The 15471-nt window shown below is 33.4% G+C and overlaps 1 protein-coding gene across 3 annotated transcripts in view; it reads left to right on the forward strand.

Annotated features, from left to right (window-relative positions):
• LOC143191353 (uncharacterized) overlaps positions 1–15471 on the forward strand; it is a 160268-nt gene that overhangs the window by 72364 nt on the left and 72433 nt on the right. For all 3 annotated transcript variants that reach the window (XR_013004479.1, XM_076396316.1, XM_076396317.1), the window contains one exon: positions 13682–13761. The gene's annotated coding sequence lies outside the window, so the exon portion shown is untranslated. Of the gene's footprint in view, positions 1–13681; positions 13762–15471 lie in introns of those variants that run through there.

Below are 15471 nucleotides of genomic sequence, written 5' to 3' on the forward strand. Positions count from 1 at the left end.
ATAGTTAATTTTTTCAATTTTAATATTTGTTGTTATTGCATATGTATATACAAAAGATAAGTGTAGATTTGCAATATTTCTATCTTTTTTGATTTGGAAGCACAACAAAGTTTCTGATTAGAAAGTAATTTATAATGCACTAGCGACCCGCCCCGGCTTCGCACGGGTGCAATGCTGATACTAAATTAAATACACTACAGAAAAAATATGAACGTTGTATATAAAAACATAGCGGCCCGCTCCGACTTTGCACGGACATAAAATATATATGCCTATGTCACTCAATGAAAACATGATTAAAATCGATCCAATATTTTTGGTTCATTCATTACTGCCCTTGGCCTGCACGCATTAAATTTGGAGTAAAACAATTCCTCTTCCCCTATACTTACTATGAAGATTTCCTGCTATCTTTGGAATATCTAAATTCATACAATTTTTATTACATTACACATTTTTAAACGCAAATTTTAAATTTGTAATATCTCCGAAAATATTTGTTTAATTTACATGCTGTAAGGAACCATATTGATCTATATTAATTGCACACTGTATTTAAGGTACTTAATTCGATAAGGATTAATGCCGTATTGCTTAAAATAGCTTCGTAAATAAGCCATTTTCTCACGTAAAAAGTAAACAATAAAAATGAATAATGTGGGTTATCCCTAAAAGATAAACATATACCATCGCGGACTTTTTTGTAGACCTTTTGGTGTACAATACTGTAGTACATTAATTTGATCTAACTCGTAGGGTTAGGCAGCGTTTTTGCTAATTGCTAAATAAGCCTAAAAAAAAAGGTTAATTTACGACATCACGTTAGAAACCTCTAAAATTAGCAATGTTGCCTTAGTATATTATGCATGTATTATACATATAAACCTTCCTCTTGAATCACTCTATCTATTGAAAAAAACCGCATCAAAATCCGTTGCGTAGTTTTAAAGATTTAAGCGCACATAGGGATATAGGGACAGAAAAGGCGACTTTGTTTTATACTATGTAGTGATTAAACACTGGAGAGGAGGTCGGCTTATTCTTATTTGTTCTTTGTTAGGAGGATGATTAGGAGTTGGAAGGGTTTTAAAAGCTTCCATAAATCGTCTTAAGTAATAAATAAACCTTTTCTATCTATTAGGGTAATAGTAAATAACTAAATTTTTTTTATATTATATTTTTTAAGATTTTTTTCTTAATTTTATTAATTATATACTATGTTAGTTATTACTCTGTCGAATTTGCCCCAACATCAAATTAAAATATTTTGTATTATGTTAGTTGTTTCCTCTTCAATAAACATATTTGCAAAATTCTCTTTAGACGTCCGAAAGTATTTTTACTAGACGATATTCGGTGAACAATCCCGAAACGACGACACATTTCGTAGTTCGTTCCGTTGAAAGAAACGACCTGATGTAATGAATTCCACAGATATTTTTCGTTCGATCTCGTTATAATATTAGGCCTGCGGTGAGGAGCGCGCGGGGACGGGCTACGTACCGAAACAGAGACGAAAGCCGTAAGAGGACGGTGTGCGATGAGGATGGCAAAAACTGGTCACACGACTCGTGTCTACCAGTCGTGCTACCGAGCTACGCTTTTTGCCTCGGGCCGTGAAGATGTTGCCCAGATACCCCGGCCGTCCCGCCTCCCTCCTGCCGCTCGCTCCGCGACGGTTGCTCGTGATGGTTCGTGCGCCGAACGGTCCCAGTACTCACCGGGCCGGTGGAATAGTTAAAAAATAAGACGGGCCCGTGTGATTTTTTCAGGTATATCGAGGGAGATGGGTTCGCTACCTTACCGATGCCGTCCACCGATTTTTTTGTCCTTATTTCGATAACTGTAGAATTTACGAGAATATTTTCTGGAATCGTTGTTAAAGTCGACTTTCTACTATTAAAAATCGGTACAAAAGTAAAACCATGAGAACTATGTTCAATATTCCACCGTACATAAACAATAAATATGTCTATCTAGATTTGGATCTGTGAATAGTGTAGGAAGACATTAAGTTATATAGCAAGAACTGTCAAGCCACATTAACCAGTTGGTTAATGAACTGAACTGTCACTTCAAAAGAAATAGTACTAGTACCAGGTGTAGCATCGAGATTTGCAGACGCAACACAACTCAACCAAAGATAATACATTGACTGAAAAGTCCCGAGACTAACACATAGATGGCGTTTGTTTTATTACAATAACCTTCAAAGGAAAGCTGTTAAAATTTCATGATATTCTACATAAGTGTGTGAGTTATTGTGCTAAGAGTGACACTACTTTCGTTATTTGCAAAACAATAGATCAAAAACAATTTTGTGTTTTAACTTTACACTGTTTCTTGATGAGAAAAAATACCGTTCAGGCGAAGCAATGACTTGAAAAGTGTTATAAGGACTCCTCTCCATCAGAAACAACAATAAAATGTTCGTTTGCTGACTTCACTTATGGCCGTAGGGACACCGATGATGTAGAACGCAGTGGACGTCTAAATGAGGTGGTAACACTAGAAAACATCAGAAAATCCACAAAATCGTTTTGAATGATCGAAAAGTGAAGTTGTGTGAGCTAGCTAACATAGTAAAGATATCAAAAGAGTGTTGGTTTTATATTGCATGAGTATTTGAGCCGCGTTTGCCCACTGTTGACCAAAAACAAGAACGTGTTGATGATTCTGACCAGTGTTTAGCCATGTTTAAACAATGGATGAAACATGGATCTATCACTTCACTCCGGAATCGGAGTGATCGTCATCTTAGTGGACAGCAAAAGATAATTCGTTCTACAGAGGTGATATTGAAATGTTAGAGCGGCCCTGGAATGACTGTGTGGCTCTTGATGGAGATCACGTTGATGAATAAAACTAGTTTTGAATAAAAAAAACCGCCTTTTGTTTCCCGGGACTTTTCAGTTCATTTGTTATATCTACCGATGAAAATATTTTATTATCTTATCAACATAATATATTAGTTTTACAAGGCAACAGATTGCTAAATAGTAGGATATATAAAATATTTCGAATGGACGATGTATCTTTTGAGGCTATATTTTTTGGTATCTTCATAAGAAGTGACGCGCTGCTCCGACTTATATATCGAAACAAGTGCTAGTCAGAAGAAGCAAAGTCTAGATAATACGGCGGGTATCACTTCCCATTTTAAAGTTTTCAACTATGTTTTACAAAATCGCAACATGTGATCGAGCGTTGTCATACTGAAGAATAATATTGTTGTCTCTTTGTCCGTATTCTGGCCATTTTTCGCGCAGTTCTCGGCTCAAACGCACCAATTGTAGTTTATAGCGATCCCCCATTGGTGATTTTATCGAGTAATGCCTTCAAGTCATTGTCTTAAAATTTTGTTGACAGTCCAGAACGCCCTTTGACCTCGGTGTCAAAGTCACCACTTTTAAAACATCGAAATCATTATTCACAAGTTGAAATCGATGGAGCATGGTTGCCATAAGCTTCACACAACATTCGATGACTTTCAGTCGCTTTTTTATTCAAATTAAAGTAAGAAGGTAAAACATCCGAAAATATGATTGACACACTTGGACGAAATAGCACGTACTGAAAATGAAGCCTGTCAGTGATGCTTCAATGTGATTATGGTTACATGTGTACCCGACGCGATTTAATACTTTTAATTACAATTAATTTGTAGGCCTAATGAAAATTTTGTTATCCCTATTTTTATCGAAAATCGACGATTAGGATTATATGTTAGTTTGAAGCAAATACCTTGCACCAAAAATAACAAAGCATTAAGTACTATAGAGCACTGTTCAGGTGAAGTAGAGGGATGTCGAAATCCACTACTATATATCTAAATTAAAATAATCATCAGCTACTGTCTAGTTTGCCAAAGTCATCCAAAGATCTAACCATACATACGTATAACATATTTATTTATGTTATAAATGATATAGCATATGTTATCTTAATCAACGTAAGTGCACTTTGATTTTATCTATTTAAATAACCAGGAACATTAATATTATTAAGCAATTACATCACGCTTCTTTAACTAGCAAATATTTCCATTTCCTCATAAATTCTTCATTAGAGGTGTTATTCTTATATATTAGCTTAAAAACATTATATGAGTAACACATAACTCGATAGTTTTCAGGCCTCACTAATAAAACAATCACTTTTGGGTATAATTCAACTTTATTATCCAATATATCATCCTTCAAGAGTTGTACACTTAGTCCTTCACTCCTTTTTAACAATTTTTTTACCTTTTTCTTAGAACTATCTGTCCTCAGTTTTGCCGATCACCTCTTCATTCGACAAAAATTTATTCCCAACGAGCATTCTTTTGAGATCTGAGAACAGGAAATATGTCGTCCGTCTGGGGGCCAGATCTGGAGAATATGATGGATGGGGAAGAAATTCGAAGCTCAATTCATGGATTTTTGCCATCGATTTCACTGACTTGTGCCCCGGTGCCTTGTCTTAATGAAGCAGCATTTTCTTTTTCTTCAAATTTGGCCGTTTTCGGCGTTTTCGTCCTTCAAACGGTCCAATAACACTGTGTAATAGTCGCTGTTGATGGTCCTTCCTTTTTCAAGGTAGTCAATGAAAATTATTCCATGCGCATCCCAAAATACAGACGCTATAACCTTGTCAGCCGACTGTTGCGTTTTCCCACTCTTTGGAACAGGTTCATCGTGTGCAGTCCACTCGGATGACTGTCGATTGGACTTCGGAGTGAAATGATGGAGCTATGTCTCATCCATTGTCCCAAATCAACGTAAAAACTCCGGTTTATTAGGCCTTATCATCTTCAAACACTGCTCCGAATCATCAACTCGTTGTTTTTGGTCAAAAGTGAGCTCGCGCTGCACGCACTTTGCACATAGCTTTCTCGTACCCAAATATTCGTAAATGATATGATGTCCATGTTGATATCTTTAGAATGTCTGCTATTTCATTCTATTTTAATTCATTCATAATCATTTCCTGGATTTTTTAAATATTTTCGCCGGTAACAACCTCTTTTGGGCGTCTACTGCGTTCACCGTCTTGATGGTTGATATTCGTGGGACATTGTCCGTGGACTCGGCATCAAGCCAAATGTTTGCTTCAACTGTATTTTTCCCTTCAAAAACCAATATTTTATCAACACGCGAAATTCCTTTTTTTTCCATTTTTTTCACAATAACAAAAGTTGCTTCACTCAAAATGCTATAATTCACAAACTAATGATCCGACAGCTGTCACATTTATACACACATCTTTTAAGGGTTAGCGCTAAGTAAAAAACATATGGATTTAATTCTAGTAGCGCCATCTATGTGTCAGGCTGTGGACTTTTCAATTGACCTGTTGGTTACGAGATGCCAGACCTGAACTATCGGGCAATTTGGTCATCGACTTGTCACACAGTAAAAATCAGAATGGCATGTAGTTAGAGCAAGTGGGGGAGTTCAGTGAATTGGAATAAGTAACACAGCAGAAGAAACATTCCAAGTTCTGCCAAGCCAGACAATGCATGCGTGTGGAATGTAAAAAAATCAAATCCTTATTTCAAATTCATACATATTTATCTCCGAGTTTCTATTAGAAATGAAGTCATTAGATTAAGATGCGACAATCGGTGCACAGTTGGGAACACACCCAAATATACAGGGATCAATGCTTTAGATATGTTTGTCGTATGAACGAATGCAGAACGAATTTTATACAAAAAACAACGAGCACCTTCAAAAAAATACATGGATCAACATCAGCTGATCAAAGGTCGCTAATGACTTTTAGTGTTTGTTGAAAAGATATTTGATTTATAATAAACGCCCGTTAGAGAAATTAAAACGAATCTCGACGATTATGGGGATACTAAATGTGACGTGAGATTGTTCTTTTTGGGCATTCATTTAGGGATTGGGCATTGAACCATAATGTTTTCATGGGTATCTTATTATTCATTTATATATGAAAAAACCTTCTGCAAAATTGAACACATCAAAAGGGTTATATGTTGTCATTACTGAAATAAATATTAAGTTTAAAGGGTTGAGTGAATAGAAAGTACGTTGGATATGTCAAGCCGAAGGGTTTCTAATAAAAGAAAATATTATGGGTATATAAATACTATGTCTATAAAGACCGAGGACTTATTATTTTGTATGTATTATCTTCGTGAAAGTTATTAATAATATTAAAAAGCACGTATCGAAGTATTCAATTTACACGAGCCCTTGGTTGTACGGTAATTGTGAAAAACACAATTCTTGTTAATCTTAAGTTTTTAATGCTCTATAGCCAGTTGGTATTTATTTAAAAAATCGATTTTAAATGTGTTGTCACACAACTATTATTCTATCAATGCAACATTTAACACTTAAGTTTTTTTGGCTGAAGATCTAAAACATTATTTTCACAGGCCTCTTTTGACGTCACACGTACGTTGTCAATAACGTCAATAACAATTATGAAATGAAGAACTCTACCATAAAAAATCATTCACCAAAATTTGAACTACCTACTTTAAAAAAAATTGAATTCTGATTTTATTGGTTTGGAATTGTCAATGTATTTTTGATAATATAGTTATTTAATGGATTAAAGATTCACAATAATCATGTTTCAACCCAAGAGGTTCATCATTAATGACATAAAATATCTGTATAGTAAAAGATCATTAGTCAAAATAGGGATTCCAAGAAGACATTAATGATCTGCTATGTCCTGCAGTCTAGTATCAATGTTAATTCCTAGATTTTAGCTCTCTGAATTCTCTTTCATCTAATCGTCATTATTGCGTGGTGGGTAAATATTTTTAAATTGGGTGTTAGGATAGGTTCTTGTTCGTGGAAGTTACAATGATGACAGAAAAAAAGCCACAGAATACTTTCTAGGTTACACAACTAGGATATGTATTTTTCCTAGTAGATCCATAGTTGAGTCACTTCCGTGACGTTGATTTGTCATTTGTTTCTAATATATATGGCTACGTCTTTGTTGAGGCTCACGAAGATATTACTAACACTATACAAAAACAACTTTGAACTATTGCCGTATTATGCTGTGTTTATTGTTCTATAACCGCTTTATTATCTTTGTAATAAATAGTGCGGTTTCATTAGATCATATCTTGTTTGTTTCGATCGTATGACTATATTATTCTTGGTTGCTCAATAAGTTTTGTCGGTTTGAAATACATATTCTTAATTACTTTCCATTTTTGATTCTAATTCAGCATTCAAGATATGAAAATAGCTAAAACAAGTCAGAGACCGTTAATTGTGGCTAATAGTATGAAAATTACAACAATTGGTACTCTAGTTCACGGATTTTTGTGATCGTATTTAGCTCTATGAGATGTTCTGTGATCATATGAGCAAATTTCTTTGGCATTCTTATAAATTGATATTGTTTTGGTCGATTTCGAAACATTTTTTTACATCAGAGCCGATAACACAAGTTAAATCTTCATAGTGATGAAAGGACGCATTAATTGTTGACAATCTTTGCTTTTTTGGTTCCGTTATATGTATTATAATTACTATAACCGTATATATAGGGTATATCAGAATTCAAATACTGCATTTCAAATAGGTTTCTTTCAGAAATTTGGCAACTTTATTTTCGTATTATAGATTTATCGTTCATGAAATATTTATTAGGTTTTTAGAGAACTTATAATAAATGGCGTACATTATATGTTGCATGACATCTGCTACTTTTGTTTATCAATATATTTTTAGGTTTTACTTTTTGGGTCGTAATTTTGATGAAATAATAACACTATATATTCCTCCAAAAATTACGAATCAACAAAAACAATTTGTACAATTTTTTTCTCCTGTCTAATTTAAAGAGAAGTACCGAAAGTCATTGATTAGCATTGAAAACCTACAGTGAACTGAAAATACTTTATCAACAAAATCCCTGTTATTATTATATGCAACAAGAAACAATCATGGAGGATCACTGTTGATTGCAGTTATTGCATTTGACCATTGAAATAGAGACGTAAATAAGCTGATTCTTGGGTGTGCGGAGAATTTTGGTCCTTCTGATGCAAAATTTGGAACTTCTGAAATTATAAATAATGATTAGTAAATAAAATGCCCTAATAATTTGCACAATTTTGTAAAATAGATATTGGAATTTACAAGATACCTCCCAAAATACGTTCTATATTTATATACTAACCGGTCGCATATCTCTTGTAATACTCAGGGCATTATAAAATAGTGCTTTGGAAATGGAGATTCCATAAGGTCATTTTCGTTATAGTTTTCCCTTTTTACATTTGACATGGAAAAAATACAGTGTGCAGTCAAATGAATCCAGGCATATTGTGTGATTGTTTATTGTGATGAGCGTGAGTAACAGAATTGGTTTCCTGGTTTTTGTTCCATAAGTGCTGATGTTGGGGATAAACCTCGTATTGGCCTACCGATCGTTGATGTTGATCAAATTCTTAGAAGTAGACCGACGTATTTTATCTCGCAACATCGCCTGGGAACTAACTTTTTACTATAAAACAGTTTGTAAAAGACTGCATACTAAAATAAACTCGATTTTTGAGTTTCACATAAACTTACATTCAACAACTTAATGAACCGAGTTGAAACGGAGAATAACGGGCGATGAAAAGTGGATTACGTGAAACGAAATTGTGAACGAAACTCCCAAAAGTTCATAAGGAGCTGTAAACTCGACATTGATGCCAATGAAGGTGATGCTGGGAAGTATTTGGTTGGATTCTGCATCATCAGCTCATTGAATCTGGTCAAACTATTAATTCGACTTTCTACACTCAACAACTAATTCATAGGTAGAAACGTTGTTGTCTTCCATCACGTAAACGCTAGACCGCACACTTACTAAGTAGGGAAAAATTCAGAGAGATTGGCTTTGAAGTTTTTATTCATCCAGGATATAATTCGAAACTTGCTTAGTGCGAGTACCATTTATTCCAGTCTCTATAATAATCACTTGCGTCAGTTTTTTTTCAAAAAAGAAGAATTTTTGCAGAAAGGATATCATGGTTTTTCGTCAGAAAATTCTCCAAATCAGAAAAGAGAAACCATGGATCAAAATCACTCACAAAGTTGTTGATGAAATAATCTACAATCTGCCCAGAGGGCAATAAGTATTTGTTATGTTTATATTGTATATATATATGGCATGTAGCAAAATACAATTTTAATTATTTAATTAATCTTAAAAATCTTAAAGCTTATTCTAGTGTCTATATACGTCCAATAATCCGGTTGGATGGTGTTACACGTTTTAATGTACGCACTTCACTGTCACTTATCATATTTAACTGATTAGCGAGTACATTGGGATGCACTGACACTCATTCTAAGTAATTCTCGCAAACACGTTGAATTACACTCATCATTGGTTCTAGAGGAGTTTGCGAGGAATTGAATATATCTTATAACCCTTTTGTAGTTAAGTAAAAGCAAGTGAACACATTGATTAAATACCTTCCAAGCCAGGTACAATGGGTGATTCACATTTTATGTCCCTTTCAGTGTTCATTATTGCGCCATTGAAATTCTTCCGTCACAAGTAGTTTTATCATATTCAAACCGTTCCGGCTTTTGTATGAAGTTAACAAGTTCAATATAATTTTATTATTAAATATTTTAAAACAATTTTTGATAGGATAATATATATTTGATCAATATGTATATTAATTTATAATAGCAGTAGTGCATTAGTATAATTTATAAGAGCCGGATTGGTGGCTCAATGTTAAAGGCGTTAGGACGCTCCTCCTACTTTTGTAATAGTCGCGGGTTCGAATACTGCTGGGGCATGGTCGTAAATTTATGTTGGTGATTGTTTAAAATTTGTGACTGTCCTCGGCAAGAGTGTAAAATCCGACAAGGAAAATGGTCCCAGTCACGCCAGTAACCAGGCTGGGCCAGTCGGTAGGCTTAATGCTGAGAACCGTGTTTCGAAGCCCACGTTAAACTGTAGGTCCACTCCAGATAAACCCATAATTGGTAATTAGAGATTTTAAAATATATTTGAAAAAAATTTAAAAAATAATTATTAAATAATCATTGAGTAACAAAATATTGCAGATCAAATCAGTAACAATCATATTTCTAACATATGCCAGAGAAAATATTTAAACATTTTAGGAAATATTACAGAATATATATAATCACCGAAAATGTCCACAACCCCAGTATTTTCTCTATGGAATAATAGAAAATGTGTTTACTTCAGCATTTTTTCATAAAATTAAATATTTCAAATTTGTCAGTAGTAGCACTTAGCGGCAAAAAAGGTCAAACTTTGTTTTAAATGCGTTCATTTAAGATCACTTATATAATCTCTATATTCTCTAATTAAATTAGTGTAATCTCATTGAAGTGCGAGACACATTGAATAGTTTGTAGAATAACATAGAATAGTAATTGAAGTCAATTCTAGTTTATAAGTTTATGCAGGATATCTCTTATTGAGGGGATTTTCTACAGGTGACAATATGTGTTATTATATATAATGTAAATCACATCAGAGGCAGTACTTTATATTTGATTACTTGATATAGACAGGATTTTAGACAAGGATGCTTAAAAAGCAAAAGCAAAACTTGAATTTGTCGGACTGGGAAACAGAACCATGATAGGAAAGAAACACAGTAAAAGACTGGTGAGAAAATGTCTTAAAGCCGGTAAGAATCTTAAAGTTCTTTGATTTCCCAATATCATGTACAATAATCGTATATAAAACATATGTAACTGGTCATATAAATCTGCGGTGTAACTAAAATTACGTTTAATTTAGCATCTTGAATGGAAATCGCCGATTCTCTTGATACAGAATCTCCTTAACTCTTATCAAGTCGCCAAGGCCTGACTTCAACAGTACATTTGCACTCACAAAAAAACAATATTTCTTCAAGGCACAACATTTTTATCGTTGTTATTTTTTTAAAGAAATAGTTCCACACTGTAACGTCTAAAGTAACAGTTGACAGAATATTTTGAAGCGTACCCTTTGAAGGTTGGTATTATTCAGAAACAATATGGGTTTGTCAAGAATGGTGCTATTTATGATGTATTTATGAGTCTGTAAGGTCTTGAGAAAATTTGTTATTTTGACAAATCGATTGATAATTTCATTTTAATTGATACATAATTGTGATTCTATCAATTACCGAGAGCGACAGAAATTGATGACAATATTTAAAATACTATCGCGAAGTACGTATAAAATTTATTATGATTTAAATAATCTGTATGTTAAAATAACACGACAAAATACATACCAGACTATCTTTATCAAAAGCAAACCAAAAGTTCAAGATCTTACAATAATAATATTTTTACGTAACAAACAAAAATAAGTTGTAGAGGTCTATGTAGTAATTTTATCAGGCATTGTCACGATAATAGCGAAAATGTACCGAACTAATGACCATTTGCAGGAAGAACGGATCGTAAATTATTATTTTTAAGCGAAATGTGTAATGATTTATTTATTAATCAATTATCAAGCATAATTAAACTGACGCACACAGTATTTTTTCGTTTTAACTCTATAGCTTTCGCGCGCATTTATAACTGATTAATTTTTGTTTTAACAATATTCTATACCTTAATTAATAATCGTCTCTCAAATTTTCTCTGTGTCTGATTGCCTAACATGTCAATTGAAAAGTTCCAGGACTACCAAAGTAACACACTTTTTTTGCCAATTTTTTTTTATTTAACATAATTCCCTTCAACTTTTCGATACCTTTTTTGTACTACGATTTGTCCTTTGCTTCAGTATAGGCCTCAGTTTCGGCGATCACTTCTTTATTCAACCAAATTTTCTTCCCAGCGAGCATTCTTTTGAGATCTGAGAACAGGAAATAGTCGCTGGTGCCCAGATCTGGAGAATACGGTGGATGAGGAAGCAATTCGATTAGCAATTCATGGGTTTTTGCCATCGTTTTCACTGACTTAAGGCACAGTGCATTGTCTTCGTGAAGCAGCACTATCTTTGTCTTCAAATGCGGCCGTTTTTCGGCGATTTCGTCCTTCAAATGGTCCAATAACACTATGTGATAGTCGGTGTCAATGGTCCTTCCTTTTTGAAGGTAGTCAATGAAAATTATTCTATGTGCATCCCAAAATACAAACGCCATATCCTTGCCAGCCGACTGTTGCGTTTTCCCACGCTTTGGAGCGGGTTCATCGTATGCAGTCCACTCGGATGACTGTCGATTGGACTTCGAAGTGAAATGATGGAGCTACGTTTCATCCATTGTCACATATCGACGCTAAAACTCGGGTTTATTATGCTTGATCATCTTCAAACACTGCTTCGAATCATCAACTCATTGTTTTGGTCAAAAGTGAGCTCGCGCGGCACTCACTTTGCACAGAGCTTTCTCATACCCAAATATTCGTGATGTACACGTTCAGTTAATATATTTAGAGTGTCTGCTATTTCGTTCAATTTCAATTTACGGCCACTCAAAATCATTTTGTGGACTTTTTTTAATGTTTTCGTCGGTAACCACCCCTTTTGGGCGTCCCCTGCGTTCTCCGTCTTCGGTACTCATTTTACCACGTCTAAACTTAGCATACCAATCCTTTATGGTTGATTTTCCTGGGGCAGTCTCCGGAAACTCGGCATCAAGCCATGTTTTTGGTTCAACTGTATTTTTTCCCTTCAAAAAGCAATAGTTTATCAATACGCGAAATTCCTTTTTACCCATTTTTTTCACAATAATAACAGTTTTTTTTTCTTCGACTTCGTATTAATAAATTAACTGAAAATGTCACTTCGAACCATTTAAATATCGCGTTTTTATTACTTGCTAGGTATGAATAGAAGATTTTTCTGTACAACTATTACAACAATCCAAACTGAAAAACGTCATGGGTTAGTCCAAGAGAGCCAACTACACATACATTTTTGTTGTGCTTATGGTGGTATTGGCAAGGCGTAGTGTATTACCAATGTCAATTCAACAAATTCACGAAGTATTATTGAAAAAAAAACAGCAATTACACGCGCAAAGTCATCTTCTTGCATGAAAACGTTGGGCTAAGCGTTGTAAGAGTTTTAAATGATAGAGCGGTTTGAATAGGAAGATGTGATTAACACTTCTTCAGATCAATTCAGCATCCAGGAAATAGTAGGCTTCAACTGCTAGGCTTCGCTTGCACATTAAAGTTTTGGTTTGGAAATGATGAGGAAATGCCAAAAGGTATCGTTGGCAAATCGACATCGTTCTTTCAACATAATATCGCCATGCTCCTAGAAAGGTGATTGAAAGTTGTAGAGAATCATGGAAAATATTTTGAATGATATATATTGTAGCATTTTAAATAAGTTTGTGATTTTTAAAAGTGAATGATCAGAATACATGCTGGTACTTATAGGATGTAAATGGATGTAAACTTTTATTTTCTGGATTACCTTCTAGGCAAACATATTCAATCTACTGCGAAAATAAAGCAGGTGCACGTTCTTGATCATTGTGAATCAATATTTCATTCCAATTTGACTACCATTATATAATTTATATGAAAATATTTTTTGTTGCATTATAATTGTTATTGTTGTTGAAAGCTAATTATTATTATTAATAATAATTAAACTAAAATTAAATTTAAAATTATTAATAATTATTAAACTTAATTTTTATTGTTGTTGCAATATAATTAATACTTTTTTCTCATTTTTGTTACAGAATTTCAGTGGCGTGAATGTGATTTCGTTATTTAAACCTTGTTTGAGCTTACTGGACAGCTACAAGAATGTGAACTACCGGTAAATGTTATATTTCATTAACTTAATAGGAAAAATAAATGAAACAAACATAACAATAATATATAGATGGTATATAAAATTAGTTTTTAAGTAAATAATGATTGGTTATTTTTGTATTGATATTTATGTTAGTATACTACGGAGTTAATATTTTAAATGTTATATAATTTTTTAAATACTGTATATTATTTATAGAGTCACATGATAAATATGTATATTATAAATAAACTAGTTTTGTATTCACATTTTTTTAAATCGAAATATCTTAAGGCGTTGAGAATTAATACAGGTAAAATGTTTTTTTGTTAACGCTTTACTATTATGATTCAGGCGGTTTTAGTCCTTCAAGTAGTTCACTAAACTAGTTGAAATATTATAATAATAGACTGCAACATTTGCTTACGGCCTTCCTGATTCATTCTCAACTGTATATAAATACATATTAATATACATATGGTCTTAATTTGAATAAATTTCGACCTAGTTATAATAAATCCTGCTAATATTTAATATTCTGAGAAGTTTACATAACTTTGGCTTTAGTATATCTGATTTTAGCAACAGAGTTGGATATTATAATGTATGTTATATTCATATAGTTTCAAAGTATTTGACATTTGACATCCACAAAGACTTTTAGTTTGTTGGGAGATATGTGTTTAATATTGTGTTCGTTTTTGGAGGGGCGAAGGTCTTTGGACTGGTGTCGGATTGTCACTGATTAAAATCCCCTTTTCATTTAACCAGAATGCATTAGACCAGTCTTAGAATATTTATTTATATATGACTAAGGTTTAAATATAAGTAGCACAATAACGCTGTCCTATTTGAACAGTCTTCCTGACTGTGAGTGACTGAGACTGACTGTGATGATGATTCCATCCAATTCATTTGCTATTTACATAAACTCTTTCACATTTTACATTCAACATTCTACCTCCCTTTTTGACAATCTCTCAAATATTCTCAAGTTTTTTATATTGAAAATAGTCTCAGATGTTCTTTTTGTAAAATATGTCTGTGATTGTTGTTATCAAGACCAGGTGACAATATATTTGAATATATGCGAGATTAGTCATAAACACTGCGTTACAATCTGACCAAGTGAGTGGAGGTCTCTGTTCTTAAACTGTATTTGTGGCTTGTATTTACTATATCCTATAACATAACTGATTTTTTCTCTTGATGTATTTATTAAATTTTGGTCTTGATAGGGTTGATTTGAGCATAATTTATTTCAATAAATGTTACTCACGCCATTTTACTATTACGATTTTTTCGATAATATTTCTTTTACATTCCTCAGAATTCGCTTAGGAGTCAAGGCATTTCTTGTGTATTAATAATTCAGGTCTGCGTTGGCTTAATAAGGGTGTCTATGTGTTGGTTCCTGATGAGACCATCGTATTTAGCGACTAGGCGCATCTTATGTACTTAACCAAATATGTGCAACAGTTTTTGAATATTGGGCTGACATACATGGTCTTCTTTATAAAGAATGCACTTCGTTAATACTTCTAAGACAGCTTATTTTATTCCATTTCAACATCGATCCATTCTTCCTGAAAAAGTGTTAAATGACGTCAAACAAAAATATCCATTAGGATTCATGCATGAATTCATATCATTTTTTGGTCTTAATATCAACATCGATAGAAACTTACAGAAATAGTTTTGGCTTTATGCTATATCTTAGATTCCATTATGTAC

The sequence above is a fragment of the Rhynchophorus ferrugineus genome, unplaced genomic scaffold, assembly GCF_030347505.1.
Source record: "Rhynchophorus ferrugineus isolate W39M unplaced genomic scaffold, kcgeb_rfMv2 rfM2, whole genome shotgun sequence".
NCBI lineage: Eukaryota > Metazoa > Arthropoda > Insecta > Coleoptera > Curculionidae > Rhynchophorus > Rhynchophorus ferrugineus.